Below are 6650 nucleotides of genomic sequence, written 5' to 3'. Positions count from 1 at the left end.
CTACCAATGTGGTACTTTGTTCGCACACCCAATAATCTCCCTCTCGAACTAAGTTCCACGTGGCTCATTACCATAATTCACGGGTCAGAGATTCAACATGTCTGTGTGTCACCCACATCGCCAGAGTATTTACGGTCACCGAAGCCCAAAGACTATGTATGTGTCTTCAAAGCTATGGGTAAAGATTGTAAACCGGCTCATAGACAGGCAAATGCACTAAGCTGGGCCCCACGCCACACTCTGTTATCTACATACTCGTATAATATACTATACACTGATTATATACTTATTATATACAAAGTATACACTTAGTTATATACTTATTATACCCTGAATGTGTATTGATGATGGTTACAAACGTTTACGACTAAGGAGGTGACATTTCTTCTAACCGCCAGGCAAAAACTATTAACAATCATGTAATTATTTAGCAAATTGTTTCAGTATTTGCAGTGAAGGCTTCTGAAAAAACATGCTTAATCATAAATCACCAATCTGACCAAACTTTGAAAATGTGAAGGATAAACACTTCAAATATTCACCAAACGCGTAAATAAATCAAAAAGTACTTATAAACTCGTTTGACCAGCTTATAAGCTTAGGCAAACACCCTCTTGTCCTGACCAACCAAATCCTTAACCACCATTGATCAAAACCTTAAAATTTTATTTTTCTAATCCCAAATCCACTCGCCATTAAACACAGGCCTAGCCCAATCTGCTTAAATTTGAGTGAGTTATACGAATTATTTCTTCATTAGCTAAACTTGAAAGTTGAAACCCCTATAATAAAAAATACGCAATGGCCTTAGCAGAGGCCAAACGAAATAGAAAAAGAAAGAAAAAAGGTACGTCTCTTGGTTTGATTGGGATAGTTGTGCATGAAACATGCCTCAAACAAGACAATTTTGAAGAAAAGGGGTTCATTTTTTTTTAATACTAGTGTTTTAGGTGCGAAGCACATCATGATTTTCTAACCAAAAAACATACCAAACTGAAAATCATACTAAAAGACAAGATACCAAATTGGACAGACAATAGATATTCCTTGCAATTGGCAAATAATTATATGCATACTCTTGCGTCAAAAGAAAAATTACTGCACACCAAAAATTTATGCAATATTGAGCTAATATATTATGTCATCATGCGATGATAATCCATCATTCGAGTCCACTTACGACAACTGTAACACACGTTCTAGTGTTTGAATAAATAAATGAATTTTTCAAAATCCAAAAATGTAGTAATTACTAAGTTTTTAAAAATTTATCCATATCTTTAATGCGTATCTCTAGTTTTACGAAAAGGTTGAGAAGAAGCAAAAAACATAATAATATTGACAAATTACCCTTTAATTAATGTTTTTCATTGACTTTCTTAAGGGATATGTCATATTCCAAAAATTCATTTATTTTGGAATGGAGGGAAGTCATTTTTATTTATTTTAGGACTAAAATATCACTCAACTATCTCTATTTTCCTCGAAATATACTAAACACCACAAAATCCTCATCCTCTCCTAAGTCCTCAATTAGAGACAAGATTAAGAAATAAATAGCGCGCACTCTAAACAGTAATTTGACCCAGTCATAAAGGTTTTTCATATTAGTTAGTGTACAGCTCGAATTGCTACATCACACTTTGTAATTGACTCTACAATGTTTTCATTAGTAACCCTGTTGTTATTGTAATTCATTTATTAAAATTGTTGGGTTAATATGTTAAACTTGATTTCTTGTTTGAGATAGGTTTAGTTAGAGTCAACGAGAGGGCCATTAATTCAAACATCTCCAAATCGGAATCATGCCATAGAATACTCCGTTAGATTAACTGAGAAATTAATATTTGGTACAAATTCATGTGAGTGATCAAGTTCATCTTGATTTTGCAGAAAACAATGAGGATAAATTTTAGATGATAACAAAGAAATTGCTCAACCAAAGTTTAACACATAAGAATCACCGTTCTTGACTCTCTAGGAACTGCTTCTAGTCGGAGAGTCCCGTTTTGTTATGACATCAATACTTGTAGGGATTTCCTCCGATCTATTTTAGTTATCGTGTTTCTCTTATATAAGTATGCCTTTTTATTCCAGCCGATTATGTTTACCGACCTTTATATTAAAAATAGATATTCATTTTTACTTGTCCAGTTTGAAAAACTAAGAGATAATTTACCATTTCATGCCTGTTTTACCCTTACTATTAATTATTGGGTTGGAAAGTTCAATGAATTGTTAGTGGTTGCAGAACTTTTAAAGTATGTTCGATTGATCGAAAAGGGCCAAATCTGCCCTTCAACTATACGATATGGCGCACATCTACCCGTCATTTAAACATTGTCCCACGCATGCCTTTATCGTTACGTTTTGGGTTTACTTGTGCCCTTCCACTAACAGCACCCACATTCAACCCAAACTCTAGTCCTCTCTCTCTTTTTTTTTTTTGTCCTTTTGTTATAGTATAATGTTTATAATGAAATTCAGACAGTTTTATTGGTTCTCTTATTTGTTTACATTATCGAGTAAATTAATCCTTACAACTCTCAAAAGAGAAACAAAAAGGAAAAAGAACCAAAAGGAGTTGGTGCAGCTAAAACATAATAAACCAAAAGGGACTATTGGGATTTTTACACTACGTACTCTTTTAAAAACTTTAAGGGCTCGTTTGGTTGGGGAACAAGTTATTCCGGGATAACTAATCCCGAGATGACTATTCCACCCTCTATGTAGGATAAAAAATGCTACAATTCCGAGATTAGTTATCCCGCAATTTTATTCCAACCAAACGTGAATAAGGCGGTACTAATTTTTTATCGCAGGACTAGGGATTAATTTATCTCACCTTTTGGGATAATGCTTCATTTTGTACCGTGTTTGGTAGGAGGTGGCTCATTTCCATAATTCACGGGTCAGAGATTCAACATGTTTGTGTGTCACCCACATCGCCAGAGTATTTACGGTCACCGAAGCTAAGCCTGTGCACAAATTGGTTCAACCCGAATTTCCGAACCAATTCGAAACATTTCGGATAATTCAATTTGGATACTACAATTCGATTTCGATTTACAAATGCAATGGTAAAATATTAGAGTTTAACGGTTCGGATACGGTTAGTTTTAATTATCAACCGAACCGACTCGAACAAATCGAATTTATATGCCACTAATGACTAATATGACTATGACTTATACCCTGATAGTCAAACTATATATATGCTTCATACTTAATAGTGAAGTAATATTTATTTAACTTCAGAAGTGGTGCAAATGAATGTCTGCATGCACACCTTGCACTAGATATTCATGGCCTTCTTGTTGGCCTCAAGCTAACTTCCCTTCTTGTCTTTCATCTTTTCAGTGTTCTTCTCACGAGCCATCTTTGCCTTTTGGTCATTGCCTCCACCCACGACTTTGTTTGTTCTTTGATCTTAGCCTGTACAAATTAGAGTTTTTGTTTTGAGTTTTTTGAGGATGCAAACTGAGTTATTATGTTTGTCTGCTTGCAAGTTGCAAGATGCTGTATTATTAATTTGGTATATGTAATGTGGTGTTGGCGGATTTGTATGTTTGCACAAGTTGTCAAGCTCTTGTTTTGCCATGTATATGCTATTATGCTTGCAAGTTTAAGGTTTTTTCTTGGTTAATGTCTTGTTTATAAGGCTGCAAATTTAGAATCTCATTATTTTAGGTTATGTTTACTCTAAAACTGAAATGAAAATAGTTGCTTGTTTAAATTTAGAACAATTCGATTTGTGTAACCGAACCAAAATAATAAAAAACGAATCGAATTGAACCTAGAATGGATCGAGTCTGGTTGAGAATTTTAGAAAGTCAAAATTCAAAATTTCAACTCGATGATGCCAAAACCGAACCGACCCGATTCGTGCACAGGCCTAATCGAAGCCCAAAGACTATGTATGTGTCTTCATAGCTGTAAAGGTCGTACACCGGCCCATAGACGGGCAAAGGCACTAAGCCGGATCTCACGCCACACTTTGCCATCTACCTACTCGTATATATACTATACACTGATTATATACTTATTATATACAAAGTATACACTTAGTTATATACTTACTATACCCTGAATGTGTGTTGATGATGGTTACAAACGTTTACGACTAAGGAAGTGAGATTTCTTTTAACCGCCAGGCAAAAACTATTAACAATCATCTAATTATTTAGCAAATTGTTTCATTATTTGCAGTGAAGGCTTCTGAAAAAACATGCTTAATCATAAATAACCAATCTGACCAAACTTTGAAAATAAGAAGGATAAACGCTTTTAATATTCACCAAACACGTAAATAAATCAAAAAATACTTATAAGCTTAGGCAAACATCCTCTTGTCCTGACCAACCAAATCCTCAACCACCATTGATCAAAACCTTAAAATTTTATTTTTCTAATCCCAAATCCACTCGCCATTAAACACAGGCCTAGCCCAGTCTGCTTAAATTTGAGGGAGTTATACGAATTATTTTCTTCATTAGCTAAACTTGGAAGTTGAAACCCCTATAATAAATACGCAATGGCCTTAGCAGAGGCCAAACAAAATAGAAAAAGAAAGAAAAAAGGTACGTCTCGTGGTTTGGTTGGATAGCTGTGCAAGAAACATGCCTCAAACAAGACAATTTTGAAGAAAAGGGGTTCATTTTTTTTAATACTAGTGTTTTAGGTGCGAAGCACATCATGATTTTCTAACCAAAAAACATACCAAACTGAAAATCATACTAAAAGACAGATGCCAAATTGGACAGACAATAGATATTCCTTGCAATTGGCAAATAATTAAGGCAAATAATTATATGCATACTCTTGCGTCAAAAGAAAAATTACTGCACACCAAAAATTTATGCAATATTGAGCTAATATATTATGTCATCATGCGATGATAATCCATCATTCGAGTCCACTTACGACAACTGTAACACACGTTCTAGTGTTTTACCTTCAACATATGTCGAATTGTCGATGACCACTAAGTTTGCATATAAAACCTGGACGACTCAAAAGGGAGTCCGGAGCCAAAATGGCATATTTTTACAGCAATTAGACCAAAATAGGCTGTCTTTTTTTTTTTATACCCAAATGGGTATTTCGTTGATCATTCAACGAAATACCCCAGTTACTGTTCATAGCAGCAACTTTTTTTTTTTTTTTTTTGCTATTTCGTGGATTGTTCCACGAAATAGCTTTTTTTAAAAAAATTTTTTTGCATTTCGTGGAACAATCCACGAAATAGCTTCTTTTTTTTTTTTTTTTTTTTTTTTTTTTTTAATTTCGTGAAAAAAAAGATTTTTTTTTTACATATCATGACACAATCCACGAAATAGATGTTTTTTTATTTTATTTCGTGAATAAAAAAAGAAATAGGAAATTATAATTTTTTTTTTGTTTTTGCATTTCGTGTATTAAAAAACGAAATAGGATAAATTTTTTTCTAATTTCGTTCGTATAAAAAGGAAATTGGATATATATATATATATATATATATATATATATATATATATATATATATATATATATATATATATATATATTATTTCGTGTATTAATGAAGGAAATTGATTTTTTTTTTTATTTTTTTTTTGCATTTCGTAATCTAATGAACGAAATAAGTTTTTTTTTTTTTTTGTATTTAGTGAATAAAAAAACGAAATAGGAAATTATATACATATATATATATATATATATATATATATATATATATATTGCATTTCGTGTATTAAAAAACGAAATAGGAAAATAATTTTATTTTCATTTCGTTTATATAAAAATGAAATAGGAATATATATATATATATATATATATATATATATATATATATATATATATATATATATATATATATTTCATTCATGTAATGAAATATTTCGTGGATTGTTCCACGAAATGCAAAATAAAAAATAAAAATAAAAAATATTTCGTGGATTGTTCCACGAAATGCAAAAAAAAAAAAAAAAAACAGTTTTATTTATATTAACGAAACTGTTTTATTTTTAATTTAAAACTGTTTTTTTTTTATTATTATTTTGCATTTCGTGGAGCAATCCACGAAATATAAAAAAAAAATAGTTTTTTTTATATATTTTTGAAATTGATCTTATATATATATATATATATATATATTCCAAATTGATTAAAAGCCATTTTTTAATTTTTTTAAAATATATTTTTCAAAAAACTTAGTGTTTAACTGTAAGGTTATTTTAGTCAACTTTATATATCGAGAAAATTAGTCAGCTTTATTTTCAAAAATTGAAACCGCAGAAGTGAAATTGACATTCACAGATACATTATCCCTGGATTTTTACGTTGAAATCTATTGCGTATCATCATCTTATAAGTAAATAAAACTGAAAATTTCATGCCAATTTGGGGAAAATTTGAAATTGAATGTGATAAAAGGCGTTTTTTTAAAAATCGGCTCGGCCAAACCGCCTTATGGCCGTTTGTGTGCATAGATCTCGGAAAAATACCCAAAATCAAAAAAAAAATCGCGTAAATCGGACGTCCGAGCACAAAGTTATGACCATCTAAAGTTTGACGACTTTACAACTAGTTTTTCTCCCTATATTTTTTAGAATTATATTTATATTTAAAATAAAGTTACGTCTTGACTTTACAACTATTTTTTTTTTTCG

This window comes from Lycium barbarum, chromosome 2 (genome assembly GCF_019175385.1).
Source record: "Lycium barbarum isolate Lr01 chromosome 2, ASM1917538v2, whole genome shotgun sequence".
Lineage (NCBI taxonomy): Eukaryota > Viridiplantae > Streptophyta > Magnoliopsida > Solanales > Solanaceae > Lycium > Lycium barbarum.
Note: the sequence above shows the minus strand (reverse complement) of the source record.